The sequence below is a fragment of the Scyliorhinus torazame genome, chromosome 1 (assembly GCF_047496885.1).
Source record: "Scyliorhinus torazame isolate Kashiwa2021f chromosome 1, sScyTor2.1, whole genome shotgun sequence".
In the NCBI taxonomy this organism is placed as follows: domain Eukaryota; kingdom Metazoa; phylum Chordata; class Chondrichthyes; order Carcharhiniformes; family Scyliorhinidae; genus Scyliorhinus; species Scyliorhinus torazame.
Window position 1 is genome coordinate 395,532,053 of NC_092707.1, and position 15,850 is coordinate 395,547,902.

The window sequence follows — 15,850 nt, forward strand, 5'->3', positions numbered from 1 at the left end:
TTGGAGAAAAAAAATAATTGGGTGAAAACAAAATTTCAAGAAACTCAAAAACACACATGATTTCCCCCCTTTTTTTTTCGTTTGGACGAGAAAGAAAAAAAAGTCACAGAAACAAGCGTCCTTCATTAACAATATCCAAAAGTTTGTGAACTCGCCCCTCTTTTCGTAAAACAGTCTGACAGTAGATAGCTCCTGCCGACCCATTTAATTTTTGTTATTTCCCCTCTGTCCAACATCTGCTTCAAACTTACGATGTCTATCCGTAACCTTTTTTCATTGACACTTTTTGTAGAGTGCACATTTTCCCACAGGGATTTATTGTCAATGTGACAGTCAATAGCTATATTACCCAAATCCCCTAATCCCAAAATTCTGTCAATATCATACTTATATAAAAGGCCATATCCACCGCCTCTACAAGGCTTAACGTCTCAGCAGCCAAAGTGCTTTTTACCACTCTCCTTATTTTCTTTGTTTCCCACACAAGCGGGCAACATTTACCATTGTTCCCCAAAAGGAAAATTATAAAACCTCCTGCGCTTGAAACCCCATCACATAAATTTGCATAGGGCGCATCACTATAAACTGAGTTTCAAGTGCCTAAGGTCACCTAAAACCGGGAACTTCAAATCACACTCCTGCATTTTTAGTTTGGCCAACGCTTTATTTGCTCTTATTATGTCTTCCACTTTGGGATCATTCATTTTTGTACTCAACTCTAAGACGTCAAAACTCACGCCCGGTCTAGTCTGTCTACCTAACCAGTTCAGTTGCCCAATTAAACTTCGCAGTTGCTCTTTTTCTATCTTTGAAACCATTGCGCCTTTTTGTGAAACTTGGCCACGACTAATTGCTATTGGGCTGATGCTTTCCAAATAAGATTGCTGACGTAAAGTTGCCCCTAACTAAGTCTGTCCAATTTCTAATCCAATATATTTAAATGCACCGGACGCCTGACTTCCAACCCTGAATTCTTTCCTCAAACCAGAGATTACAATAGCTTCAAAATTACTATTCCCACCCCGTAAAATAATCATCGACATGCATCATAAAAATGCCAGAAAGATTTCCTTTATAGTGCCAGTAAAACATTGCAGGATCTGCTTTCAACTGGCAAGAGCCTAACTTTAACAAAACTGACCTTACTGAAAAATACCAGACTCTAGATGCATCATTTAATCCATATACACATTTGTTCAACTTCCAGAGTACCCTTTCTGTGTTAGCTGCTTCTTTAGGAGGACGGACAAAAATGTCTCTCTGGAGCTGATGCCCCTGCAGAAAGGCAGCTTTTATATCTATAGATTTGCATTCCCCTGCCTTTGTGGCTAATAGAGCCAAGAAGATCTTTAAAATAACCTTTCCTGCTGAGGTGAATCTACCCTTAAATCCTGATCTTCTAAGTTTTCTTCAAATCCCCTTGCCACAAGCCTGGCCTTTGCCTTATAAGTTCCACCCGGAAGAACCTTTTCCGTGCAAATCCATCTGTGGGATAGAGCTTTGTCCCCTATCCGGTACTTCTGTGTATACCCCAAATTCACTCCAACTATGCAATTCTTCCTGTTTAGCTTCTTTGATAACTTTTTCATCTAATTTACTTGAAGCCACCAAAATCTCACGTGCATGTGGGCTTCTACTCCTATTAGTATTCGTAGTCTTACTCATGTTCCGAGATCTTGATAAACTACGTCCCCTCTCCTGCCTGGTATCTCGTTCTGTACTGCTACTGCTTGATCTTTCCCTGTGGGATGTCCTTTCAGTAGTTCTCGACCTTTTCCTGCGGACCTGTTCACTATCCAATGTACTATCTGAACTGGCACTGCGTTTCTGTGCCCTCCATTTTTGAACTTCGTTTTCCCAATCCATTGTCTTGACTCCTTCCCCTAATGCTGTACATTCAACCAATGTTTATACTTTCCAGTGGCCTTCCCTGCTGTACTAATAACAGTTGCATCCTTCCATTGACTAGACCCTTCAGGCAAGTATGTCACTTTTGTACCAACTTTTGGCAGTTGCCCTTTCGGAAAAATGGCCTGTTCTAATTCATCAGAAGTGTTGTTTTCCTCCACAGAAACCCTGTCTATATCAGTTAATTGGTCCTCATAGTTCTGTAACACATGCGTACCAGATGACTCTGGTTCCTCATCATGTCTGTCATCTCTGTCTAAATTTGTAATCTGTACCCATTATCCTTGATGAATGTCCCCTAACAGTTTGTTACCTTGTTGCAAAATAATTGTTTTGCCATCTATGCTTATGATCTTCCCTGGGCCTTTCCATTCATTAGAATTGTCTCTCTTATAGTATACCATGCCTCCTTGCTGAAAAACGGCATCTGATGGCCGTACGTCATGTCTTAAAGCTCTGCGAATTCTTTCAGAGACTTCTGCTTCCAAAAAAGCTTTTCTACTGCTATGTAATGCATTTAAATGTTCAGCAAAACCAGAGCTAATTGTAGTCCCCTCCCATGCTGGAGGCTGGTCATCCAAAATGGACGGAATTTTAGGATTTCTACCAAACACTAATTGATAAGGAGTATAGTCCCCAACCATCTGCAATGAATTCTTTGCATGTACTGCCCATGCTAAAGCTGAATTTAGCCTGCAATTTGATCGATCTGCCAAAATTTTCCGAAGCACGTCATCGATGACAGCATGATTTCTTTCACAGACACCATTACTAAATGGGCTTTCTGCAGCCGTATTCATAACTCTGATATTCATGTTTTCACACATATCCCTAAACTCATCATTAGCAAATTCTCCCCCATTGTCCGTAAGGAATTTTGCCGGTGGACCCATTCCTTTTCCTATCTATTTTTCCACGATTTGATCCAGAATTACTCTCTTTTCTTTACTTCGTACAATCGTTGATTGACTAAATCTGGTTGCTAAATCTACAAAATGAGGGGCGGCATGTGGCGCAGTGGCTAGCACTGGGACTGCGGCGCTGAGGACCCGGGTTCGAATCCCGGCCATGGGTCACTGTCCCTGTGGAGTTTGCACATTCTCCCCCACAACCCAAAGATGTGCAGGTTAGGTGGATTGGCCACGCTAAATTGCCTCTTAATTGGAAAAAGAAAATAATTGGGTACTCTAAATTTAAAAAGAATTTTTTTTTTTTAAATGTACAAAATGCAAAATAAATATATTATTTGCTTTATCCCAGATCTTAAGGTCCATGGCCACAATGTTGTTAAAATCCCTGGCCAAAGGTAGGGTTACTATCGGTCGTGCTGGTGTCCTTCTGTACTTCCTACAAACTTCACAGCGGTCACTAACCTGTTCTAGTTTAGTATAGTCGTCATCCCTTACCCCTGCATCCTTTAATACATTTTTCAGCCTCCGAGGAGACGGATGCGCAAATTGCCTATGCAATTTTAATACCACAAGCTTTTTATCAGCTAAAGTCCCATTTTCAACTGCCATTAACACATCCTTAACGATGCTACTTGAAATATTATTTGTCAGTAATGGAATACAATAGTGTCCCAACTGTGTACATTGTAAGTCCACCGTCTTTCCAAAAACTGTTGCCTTACCCTGTTCCATATCCAGTTTCATGCGTGCTTTCTTCATCGACGGTCTGCTCAGAAGCAAAGGTATCTCACTTGATACAACATCCGTGCTAATGAAATGATTCACTCCAGCAATATTGCAAGGGATCACCACTCTTTTCAGCGACTTCAGAGTATTATCATCCCCAAACCTGAAACTTGTGGAACTTGCAAATTCCTTAACCTTGTTACGATTTTCAGCATTCAAAGAGTCCAGGTAACATTTTAACCAGTCAATTCCACACACAGTAGATGTGCAGCCACTGTCCAATACAGCACAGTTGAAGGATTCTGCAACCAACACCCTCATTACCGGCGTAAAACTGCTTGTCAATAGGACAATGCCTTCTTTCTGTTCACTATCTTTTTCCTCTTCTGACTCTTCCGTATCATGTGTCGCTTCAAACACTCTATCATAACGTTTTGGACAGTTGAAAGCATAATGGTATTGAGAGTCACATCGTAAACATCGATTTATCATGCCCCGTGTATTTCTGGGGTTCATCTTCCTATTGTAGGTTCTAACTGGGTTTCTGTCTTCATAATTTCCTTGTCTCAGTCTCCTTCTATAGTCTTGAGCCCTGTTCATAACCATACGATTTCGCCATCCTGTTAGTAGTGTATCTTCCATATTCTGCCTTATTGCAGGCTGACCTATTTGGGTCATCAGAGCCATCGGAATCGAATGTTTCCCCAGAAACTTTTGTAAAGCTTTTGTCATCTGTTCGAATAAGGTATCCTTATCAATAAACTGAACTCCTGTCAAATCCAGGAGCCTATCCATGTTGCTCACTCTAGCACAGTCAAGTAATTTAAAGGCCAACACAGACTGTGGAAATTCCAGGTTGTGTTTCTGCAGCCTTTTATATAGTCTGCCAAATTCCATTACATAGTCTTCCATGGAGATATCCCCCATTTTTCGGAACTTATCAAAATGCGACTATGCTTCATACGCACTTAACAAGTCATCGTTCTTATAAATCTTATCCATATAATGTAATAAAGTCTCCAGACCTTCTTCTGAGTCTAACTCTTCCAATTCCAGCTCAGAAAGCACTTTGTTTCGGATTTTACTGCCATATGGTAGAGAAAGAGCCAAAACCATACCTTGTTTTCTCTTTCCCAAAGCAGTTACCTTAGTCCACATAACTACTGCACTTCTCCATTGGTCGTACAATTCCCTTTCAGAAAATAAGGGAGGATAGTCATATCCAGCCATCTTTATCCTGGGTTCAGCCATATATCACTTTTTTTTTTTCCTTTTCTCACTCACTCCTTGGTTTGATCTGGAAAAGTTGTATTTTTCAACCCTTCACATTTACACAGCAACCATCCTCTGCTACCAATTGTTAGACGTTTTAGTTGCTGTGATATGAAGAGTCTAAAGTTCGGTTCCTTTTTCACAAACACACATTTATTTCATTCCAACAGTCTGCTCAAAACGCGAACTATAAATCACCTGACAGAGGCCACCTGAAGCCTCTTTACATATCAGTGTCAATTAATGGATACTTAACATAAATGAGACATCTAATTGCAATATCTCTTAACCCATTACTTAACATGGAGTCGGATGAATGTTTTTCTTCTGGGAGTGGAGGATGCATGTGAGTGGTGTGGGACAGGGCCAGCGAACCACGCTCATATATTTTGGGGGTGTGAAAGCTGTAGGATTTCTGGGAGCCAGTGTTTCAAGACTCTGTTGGGGATAGTGAGGGTCAAGATGGAACTGTGCCCTCTGGTGGCGATTTTTGGGGTGTCGGACTTGACGGAGCTGATGGAGAAAAAGGGGGCCAAAGTTGTGACCTTCGCCTCGCCGATTGTCCGGCGATGGATTTTATTGAGCTGGAGGTCGGCATTGCCACCCGTGGTCATGGCCTGGCTGGGGGATTTATACGGATTTTTGAGCTTAGTGAAAATCAAGTTCGCCCTTTGGCTGTCAGAAGAGGAGTTTTACACACAGTGGTGACCGTTTCTGTCCATGTTTGAATATCATGTTTGATGCCGGTGGTTTAAGGGAGAAAAAGGGAAAAATTTACAAACTTTGTCTAACTTGTGTTTTGGAGGTGCTATTTTTTTGTTTGTAATGGATTGTTTGGAATAAAATATATTTTTTAAAAGAAGGAGAAACTGAAATCAGGAACATAGCAGTAAAAAGATGATTTCTTATGATAATTTTGCCAATGCAAATCAGGATGCAAAGCCCATGAGTGCTTTGTGCAGGGAAGTACTGGCAAATGAAAGTTTAAGACCCTCAAAACTTCAAAGGCACTTGAAGACTAAATATGGCGAATTCGAGGACAAACCTCTTGACCTTTTTCAAAGGATGCAGCGAGAACTTAAACCGTCCGCTGAAGTCCTTAGCAGAAATGTTACATGGAATGACAAAGCAAGTGAGATGGTGGGGACCAAGCAGGCTCACCTGTCGCATTGAAGTGAAGGTTGGCAGGTTGATAAAAGTGGGTCCCGGGAAAAAAAAGTTTGAAAAACAAGTCTTTCTTTTCTTTAAATAGGACATTAACAGTGACATTCACCAGATGTTGGTATCTTAAAACAACCAGTAGATGTCCTTCTTCTGCAATGCAATAGGTTAAGTTCATGAGTAGATAGATCCACATAACTAAACAACATATTTAACTTGTCACTGGCACAAGCTCTGCAATGTATTTATAACCCAGGCACATTTCCATCTGCAACTGGGATAACAATTATCCAGGTCACAGACTTCTCCATAGCTACAATCATTGCTGCTCTGTGTGGGTGGCTGGAGACACAAGGGCAAAGTCGGTTTCAATTCAGTTGTTTTTCTGCTTTCCCCCTCCTTACGCACAATAAAGGGCATTGGACAACTTGGCAAATACAAATGCCTGGGACAGGTCATAAATTTCATCTTACCCTAATAACACTGTGACAGATGGCAACCTGACGTTTACAAGAAGCAATAGTTGTTAAAGAACACAGGGCTCAATTCAGTGAAACACTGATCTCGCCGAACCGAATAGAAGACAGATCGTTGATTGGGTTGTGAGAGAGAAACAGTTTCCTCTGGTGGAGGGAGTCCAGAACAAGGGGACATAACCTTAGAATTATAGCTAGGCCATTCAGCGGTAATGTCAGGAAGCACTTTTTCATCAAAAGGCTAATGGAAAATGTAACTCTTTCTCCATGGCCACAAAAGCGGGGGGTGAATTGAGTATTTCAAGACTAAGATCAATAGATTTTTGTTAATCAAAGTTATTAAGTGATACCAAGGTGAGGAAGGGAGGCGGTGGGTGACAGAGTTCAAATACAGATCAGCCGTGATCGAATTGAACAGCAGAACAGGTTTGATGGGTTAAATAGTCTCTTTCCGTTCCAATGTTTCGTAAAAAGTAATGAATGCCATCCAAGTAGATGTGGGCGGTTGAAAACAGTTGTCAATTTCACTTTATCCTTTCGAACCCCAGCTGCCAATGCTCAACTTGATGGGTGAATTTCTCGCGTGCCACATTCAGGGATGGTTGGGGGTGGGGGGGTAGAATTTGACGCAAAAATTGGTTTTACACCGGCATGAATTTCTCTGCAAAGCCTGCGGGAAAACTCGCCGGTTCAGATCATGTCTGGAATAACTGGCGTGCAAATGTTGGGACTCACCTGAACAATGTATGGGGCTGCCTCCGGAGTTCAGAATTGAGGCCACCAGCATCGCTGGAGACCCGAAACACCACAGCAGTGGGTGGGGTTGGATTAGATTGGATTGGATTTGTTTATTGTCACGTGTACCGAGGTACAGTGAAAAGTATTTTTCTGCGAGCAGCTCAACAGATCATTAAGTACATGAGAAGAAAAGGGAATAAAAGAAAATACATAATAGGGCAACACAACATATACAATGTAACTACATAAGCACTGGCATCGGATGAAGCATACAGGGTGTAGTGTTAATGAGGTCAGTCCATAAAAGGGTCATTTAGGAGTCTGGTGACAGTGGGGAAGAAGCTGTTTTTGAGTCAGTTTGTGCGTGTTCTCAGACTTCTGTATCTCCTGCCCGATGGAAGAAGTTGGAAGAGTGAGTAAGCCGGGTGGGAGCGGTCTATAATTATGCTGCCCGCTTTCCCCAGGCAGCGGGAGGTGTAAATGGAGTCAATGGATGGGAGGTAGGTTCGTGTGATGGACTGGGCGGTGTTCACGACTCTCTGAAGTTTCTTGCCGTCCTGGGCCGAGCAGTTGCCATTCCAGGCGGTGATGCAGCCCGATAGGATGCTTTCTATGGTGCATCTATAAAAGTTGGTAAGGGTTAATGTGGACATAATGAGCATCTACAGGTGAATCTTCCAGATTCAGTGTCATCGAGAAGGTCCCTCTACCAGCCTCAATGTTCCTGCAGTTCCATCTTCTTTCTCAAGTGATCCACCTTCTTACTTCAATAGTGGGTCAGCGATGTTGGCACCTTTTCAATATGGTGCCCGGATATGACAGCAGATTATACATCATCATGCCTGCCCCGCTCGAGGAACTAGTCCCAGATGGGAGAATTCCACCAGATATCTGTTTGTTCGACTCTAGCGTACAGACACAAAAAGGCACAACTGGATAGAGTGGTTTTCCTGGAGGAGTTATGTGCATGCCCCTTGCAGCCGACATGGACTGGACTGAGAGACCATGTTCTGGCAATTTCACAAATCCTTGAGCTCAAGATAAAATGATTTTTAAAAAATTATTTCAAGATGAATCTCTCTTAGAGATGCAAGTTTAACTTCACTCTCTGCCCTCACATTTAATCTCAGCAAAGTAGGTTTTTCTGTCCAGAAGCTTAGATGTAAATAAACTTCACTCTCCCAGAACATCATTCGAACAGCATTCTTCCCCACAAACCCATCAACCTTCCTATATGCAAAACAACTGAGCCCTAATGACATCTAATACAAGCAATCAATTATCTGCAGCAAGAACTTGTTTAACTCACTAAGTCTAGTGAGATTGTTGACGAATTGCTCCCTCACATGGACACCAATATATCACCTAGGGTTGCAGTTAAGCAGTAAAGCCAATATTTGTAATATGCTGAGTAAAGAAGCCATTGGTAACAGTATCAACAAATACTTCCTTTCCGAGTCTCCCTCCAGAATTAGCTCTCTAATGGATGAGTAGTTAAAACTCTCCATAACAAGCACAATTCTGTGAGCTGGAAGAGAAGTACGGGGAACACCTTCAGGTACTTACAGGTAAGGGCGTTTGCCAGACACAGGTGGTGGAATTCTCGCGGATACTGCCACACACAGTACAGGACAGGGTGCTCTCGGGGGAGTGATTGGGAATAGGGAAGATCTCGGAAACTTACCAGGCGATGCAGGAGGAGGAGGAAGCCTCGGTGGCGGAGGTGAAAGGTAAGTGGGAGGAGGAGTTGGGAGAGGAGATTGAGGAAGGAACGTGGGCAGATGCCCTCGGGAGGGTGAACTCTTCCTCATCGTGCGCGAGGCTCAGCCTCATACAGTTTAAGGTGCTGCACAGGGCACACATGACCGGGACAAGGATGAGTCGTTTTTTTGGGGGTGAGGACAGGTGTGTTAGGTGCTCAGGGAGCCCAGCAAATCACACCCATATGTTCTGGGCATGCTCAGCGCTGGAGGAATTTTGGAAGGACGTAGCGAGGACGGTGTCAAGGGTGGTAGGATCCAGGGTCAAACCGGGCTGTGGGCTCGCAATATTTGGGGTGGCAGAGGAGTTGGGAGTGCAGGAGGCGAAAGAGGCCGGAATTCTGGCCTTTGAGTCTCTGGTAGCCCGGCAAAGGATCCTTCTTCAGTGGAAAGATGCGAGGCCCCCAAGCGTGGAATCCTGGATCAGTGATATGGCATTAAATTGGAGAGGGTGAAATTCGCCTTGAGAGGGTCGGTACAAGGGTTCTTTAGGCGGTGGCAACCGTTCTTAGACTTCCTGGCAGAATGATAGACATTTGTCAATGGCAGCAGCAGCTCGGGGTGGGGGGGGTTACTTTATTATTGTTTTTGTTATTTACACTGAAGGGTCTGAGGGGGTGTATATACCTGTTGTGTTAAGTCGGGGTGTTAATGTTAATTTATTATTTATGTACAGGGGGTGGGTATGGGGGTTGCTTTTCTAGATTGTGTTTTGTACTTAACCCTGTTGGGTTCCTTTTTTCATTTCGGTATTGATATTTTATGAAAACCTTTGATAAAAATTATTTTAAAAAAACAAAAACAAGCACAATTCTCTTCTGCTGTCCTTACAATTTGTAGAGTTCCCTGTCTTGCTGGATCAGACATGCTTGAGAGTTTATCCCATTTTCCTATGATTATACTCACAGTGGCTAAATGATTGCAGCACTTCCAACTGGCCAATGCCCTCCTTCCCTCTCTCCTCTCCAGGGTGGATAGAGTGGAACCTGTAGATGTAGTGTCTTTGGATTTCCAAAAGACATTCAATAAGGTGCCACACAAAAGGTTACTGCACAAGAACTCTTTGTATTGGGGGTGCTATGTTAGCATGGGTAGAGGATTGGCTAACAAACAGGAAACGGAGAGCAGCAATAAATGGGTCATTGGTAAACTGGAACTAGTGAAGTGCTGCAGGGATCAATGCCGGGGTCACAACTATTTATAATCTATATTAATGACTTTGATGATGGAACTGACTGTATTGTAGCCAAATTTGCTGGTGCTCTAAAAATAGGTCGGAAAACGAGATGTCAGAATGAAGCAAAAACTCTGGACAAAGAGATATAAATAAATTGAGTGGACAAAACATTAGCAGATGGAACATAATGTGGAAAAATGTGAACTTGTCCACTTTGGCAGGAAGAATAGAAAAGCATAATATTATTTAGATGGAAAGACACTCCAGATAGCTGTGGTACAGAGGGGTCTGGACGTCCCTGTACATGAATCCCAAAAACTTAGAATGGAGGTACAGCAAGTGATTAAGGCAACAAATGGAATGTTGGCTTTTATTGTTTTTTCTGTCCAGAAGCTTAGGTGTAAATAATGGAAATATAAAAGTAGGGAGGTTTTGCTACAACTTTACAGGGCATTGGTGAGACCATACCAAGAATACTGTATTGTGTCCTGTTTTGGTCTCATTATTTAAGGAGAGAGATTTTTGGATTGGAAGCAGCTCAGAGAAGGTTCAACAGGCTGATTCCTAAGATGAAGGGGTTCTCTGTGAGGAAAGTCTGAGTGGGCTACACTCATTGCAGTTCAGAAGAATGAAACACAAGATTCTGAAGGGCTTGACAGACTTTTTTGCTGAGAAAATGTAGCCCCTCATGGGAACTAGAGGGCACAGTTTAAAAAGAAGGAGCTTTGCATTTGAAATGAAGAGGAATTTCCTCTCTTGAGGGTCATTAGACATTGGAGAGAGCAGTGGAGGCTGGGTCATTGAATATATTTGAGACTGAGTTGGACAGATTTGATTCTAATCAACCAACGAAGTGAAGGGTATTTTGGGGGCAGGCAGGAAAGTTGAGTTAAGTCCACAGTTAAGTCCACTTAAGTAGAGTTAAATCAAGTCAGCCATGATCTTATTGAATGGCAAAGCAGGCACTGGGGGCTGAATGGCCTACTCCTACTTCAGGATGTTGCCTAGTCTGGAGGGTGTTAGCAATGCAGAGAGGCTGAATAGATTCGGACTGTTTTCATTAGAACGACGGAGGTTGAGGGGACCTGATAGAGGTCTACAAGATTATGAGGGGCATGGATAGAGCGGATGGGCGGGCACTCTTTCCCAGCGGGGAGGGGTCAGTCATCAGGGGGCATAGGTGCTGAGGGTTTTGGCAAAGGTTGGTATCATGGCCGGTGCAGGCTTGGAGGGCCAAAGGGCCTGTTCCTGTGCTGTATTGTTCTTTGTTTTCCTCAGAATAATTAAAGCTACCAATCCAACCAAAGATGGACCTACATTTAGATAGTGTCCTTCATGATCACCAGACATTTCAACGCCCTTTACAGCCAAATAAGCATTTTTGAAGTGTAGTTACTGTTGCAATGGAGGAAATGATAGCCAATGTGCACACAGCAACCTCCCACAAACAACAAGGTGATAATGAACAAATGATTGAGGAATAAATATTGGCCCGTACACCAGGAATAGAAACATAGAAAATAGGAGTAGGCCATTCTAGCCCTTTGAGCCTGCTCCGCCATTCATTATGGTCATGGCTGATTATCCAACTCAGGAACCTGTTTCTGCTTTCCTCCCAGATCATTTGATCCCTTTAGCCCTAATAGCTAATCTAGCTCCTTCTCATCAGTCCTAAATAGTATCCTTAGACTGTGGCTCCTGGTTCTGAACTCCCCCACCATTGGGAACATCCTTCATGCATCTACCCTATATTGTTCCTTCAGAACTATCAAACGTGGAACATATCTTGTCAGTAACACTTAGCTACTCGCTTTCCTAAGCATAACTGTAGCGCATAAATCCCACTCCCTGCCACTTGCATCGCACTACCATGAGTAGTTTATTTATAAATAAATGAGTCAGACCTGGCTTTGAGCCTAAAACGACGCCACGAAAAGTATAGGGAAAAAACAAGTTCAATTATTAATCTTTATTTGAAAGACAATAAAATAGTCACATTTAACACATAACGGATATAAATGAATAATGTTCAGCAATCGTATATAAACGGGATTCAAAATTCAAAATAAAATCCCACCTATTTTATAGAACTGAAGACCAAAATCTGCCCTTTGCTGTCTTTTTATAATATTAAAATACAACAATTCAGATACTTGCCAGCTGTGCCATCAAAGTTATTTTGGAATTCAGTTGAGCCAAGTGAAATTTAGGTTGTGAGCATTTGGCCCACAGAATTAATTTGCTCCCCTCTCTCCGCAGAGATGAGATCATTGATTAAGGGTAGCTGCAGCAAATCTCTGGCACTTCTTTCAAAGAGGCCAAGCTTCTACTCCCAGTGTCCAATGGCGCCAGAGCCAATTGCCACCGCATCCTCTTTCTCCACCCCTACGCCCGGTGAGATCCACAAACTGAGCAGAGAACCAGAGTTCAAAGCCAGGAATCCTTGGGTCCACCATTGCTCAACTGCACTCAGTAAAAATATTTTTTAAATTTAGAGTACCCAATTCATTTTTTCCAATTAAGGAGCAATTTAGCGTGGCCAATCCACCTACCCTGCACATCTTTTGGGTTGTGGGGGCGAAACCCACACAAACACGGGGAGAATGTGCAAACTCCACACGGACAGTGACCCAGAGCCGGGATCGAACCTGGGATCTCGCGCCATGATGCTGCAGGGCTAACCCACTGCGCCACCGTGCTGCCCTCGCACTCAGTAAACTTGATGCTCCATCGAGACAGCTCACTAATTGTTCTTGCATCGCAAAACCTTCATTCTTAAACAGCGATATAAGCGGTTCGCAGGGAATTGGTTAAACCATTGGATATTAACACTAAGCTGAAATTCAAATATGCCCCAGACTGTCTTTGCCATCTGTAAACCTCTTGTGTTCAGGCATTTGCAAATAAATGTGCGCGGCGATGGGCTACGTGGTGCCAAATTTTGCCCAGTTTGTCCCAAATGATCAGAAGCCTCTGCTTAGAATGGGCACCAAAAACAGCAACTGCAGCAAAGAAACCGGTGAGGTTGCAATTCCAATGTTGGGCATTAAGGCGCATGGTTTGGATTACCCTGTAAAAAGGAGCTTGGGTTAGTCTAACCTGCAGTTTGCAAAAGGTGTCATTTGTCACCCAAAGAAGCAACATGCTCTGTGGCAAGTGTTCTCAAGTCGATAACCGGATCCTAAAAACAACACACAAAATGAAGTTTCAGATGATCCGTAGTGGAAACCCCAGGTGCAGATATCTCTTTGCTCACCTGTTATTCCACCCCCTTTTTTTTTTTTAAAAAGGCCGAGACAGGTGACAGGATTCCTCCTGTATCTACAGGTCTAGCCACTTCTCATTTTTGCGAACCACAGCTGTTCAACTGGGAGGAACAACAGCAATTCCAGTAGGTATCTTTCCCAGCTTACTGGGTAAAATGCAGAATGTCACAATGGGAAGGCAAGGGATCCTCCGATTTCAGCACCGTCAGTAGGGAAAGAGACGATGGATGCAAGAGGGGGAGGTTGGAATAAAGAGAAGGGGGCAAAGAAGAAGAAAGCAGAAATAGAGAACAAAATTGGGTTAAATCTCTAATTTGAGACTTACATTGACATTCCTATTCAATATTTCTAAACCAAGAAAGATATAGTGGTTTTCTTAAAAGTCAGTAAAAAAAAAAAATCAACAAATCATGATTTTAAGAAGAATATTCATTAAGAACCTTTCAATTCCACATTAAAATTCTAACATTTGTTGCAGTTTCGGATTACTTTATAGTAACAACTGACTTGCACAAATATTTCACTTGGTGAGGTTTGGGGGAAAATCAACACGTCAAGTCCTTGCAATTCAATAACATCTCAATGTTACAATTCACCAGTATTCCGAAACATTTTCCTTTCCGCTCTCCTTCCCTGAAGGTGTCAATTTTGCATCTCGGTTCAAGTTGGTTGGTCGCCTTCAGGTACTTCTCCCAATCCATCACTCTTCAAGTCAGAATCTGCACCGTCGATCTTGCAAAGTCTGCTGACGTTTGGTTGCATATCACAAACAATGCTTTCCACAGGCAGTTTCCAGCAAAGTGAGCTACTGGAGATTCAGAGGGGTAATCACAAGCCCTGACTCAGTGTTGCTGAAACCGATTGTATTATCCTACCAATCGCTGCCCTTAGCTAAGCCAGAGAGGGGGATTTGGATCACAGTGCTTTCCTGGTCAATTTCACTCAGTCCCACATCACCCTGAGCTATCAAACAGACAGGCCCTTCAGTCCTGGATTTACCGTGTGTACAGTGATCTAAATAGAAAGGGAGGAATAGACTCTTAAAGGTACTAATTCTTCACCCATTAGCCTTAAGACAATGAAAAGGGCTTGTTATGCTTTCATGAACAGAATCGCAGACATATCTGCCCCTTTCTTCAGTTGATGCCCACTTTCAATCTGGACAGAAACAAGGGGCAGGAAATCTAGCCGATACCTTTTTTGGTAATAACATTGACACGTTTAACACCCACACTTCTCCTGACTTAACAGAATCAACTCAGCACTGACTGGAAATTGCACACTGGAGTTTTTGGCTTCTCGGACTTCCTGCTATTCCAAGTGGTGCCATTAACACAAGGCCATTGGGTGAAGTTCATTTTTTTTCTTCGTAAGAATCTTGTTCAGAATAGCATTCTTCCCAAAAGGAGATGGACAGTAGTTACTTTTATATACACCTGACTCCTCCAGTTCCACGTTACAAGTTAAAAACAGAAATTAAATTACCAGTACAAATTCCTCATTGTCAAAACACTGCACACACATTCCCCTAAACCCACTCATCGCTCTCAATCGCTTTGTGTGAATTCCAATACCACTGACACCGCATCAAGATGGTAAAGGAGATGTTGCCCTGGAAAAAAACAAAAAGTAAATGTGAAATTTATACTTGTAGCAATTCTTGGTAACAATGAGCTGAAAGGTTTCAGGTTCAAACCCTACTCTAGGAGCACAAAATCCAAGCTGACACAGCAACACAATACTGAGGGAATGCTGCACTGTCACAGGTTCCACCCTTTGGAGGAGATGTTAAAATCTCTCAGGGAAACACAGTAAGGTTGGGTATGAAGATGAAGAATTCAGAGTGCGGGAGGGAGGGGGTCAAGCAGTAATTTGTATGGAAACCAAAGAGAAAATGCTGGAAAATCTCAGCAGGTCTGGCAGCATCTGCAGGGAGAGAAAAGTGTGGTAAACACCACTGATCATACACTGCATGTATTACGGTACTGTCATTGTACTCCAGTCATTACAGTAAATCCCAGCCTGCTGGCTCCACCCAGCAGGCTCTGTATAAAAGTATACTCTCTCCTGCGCTGCCCCCATTCTGGTTCCAGCTGCAGGAGGCGTAACATCTAGCACAATAAAGCCTCAATTGTTCACCATTCGTCTCGTAGTCATTGATGGTACATCAATTTATTGTGCTAAAATTTGAAGATGGACGTCTTACTCAAACCGGATCGCCTGGAGCTGAACCCTCATGCAGCCGATGCAACAGCCACATTCGAGCACTGGCTAGCCTGCTTTGAAGGATTTCTCGGAGCATCCACAGAAGTCATCTCAGATCCACAGAAGCTCCAAATACTCTACGCACGGGTGAGCCCACAAGCTTTCCTCCTCATTCGGGATGCTCCCACTTACAAGGAAGCGATGGAACTGCTGAAAGAGCAGTACATCAAGACTGTTAATTAGGTGTTCG

At 42.9% G+C, this 15,850-nt stretch overlaps 1 protein-coding gene across 2 annotated transcripts in view; it reads right to left on the bottom strand.

Annotated features, from left to right (window-relative positions):
- Positions 1-12,083: 12,083 nt before the first annotated feature.
- Positions 12,084-15,850, bottom strand: part of krtcap3 (keratinocyte associated protein 3) — a 92,907-nt gene continuing 89,140 nt past the window's right edge. For both annotated transcript variants that reach the window (XM_072513377.1, XM_072513376.1), the window contains one exon: positions 12,084-15,007. The gene's annotated coding sequence lies outside the window, so the exon portion shown is untranslated. The remainder of the gene's footprint in view (positions 15,008-15,850) is intronic.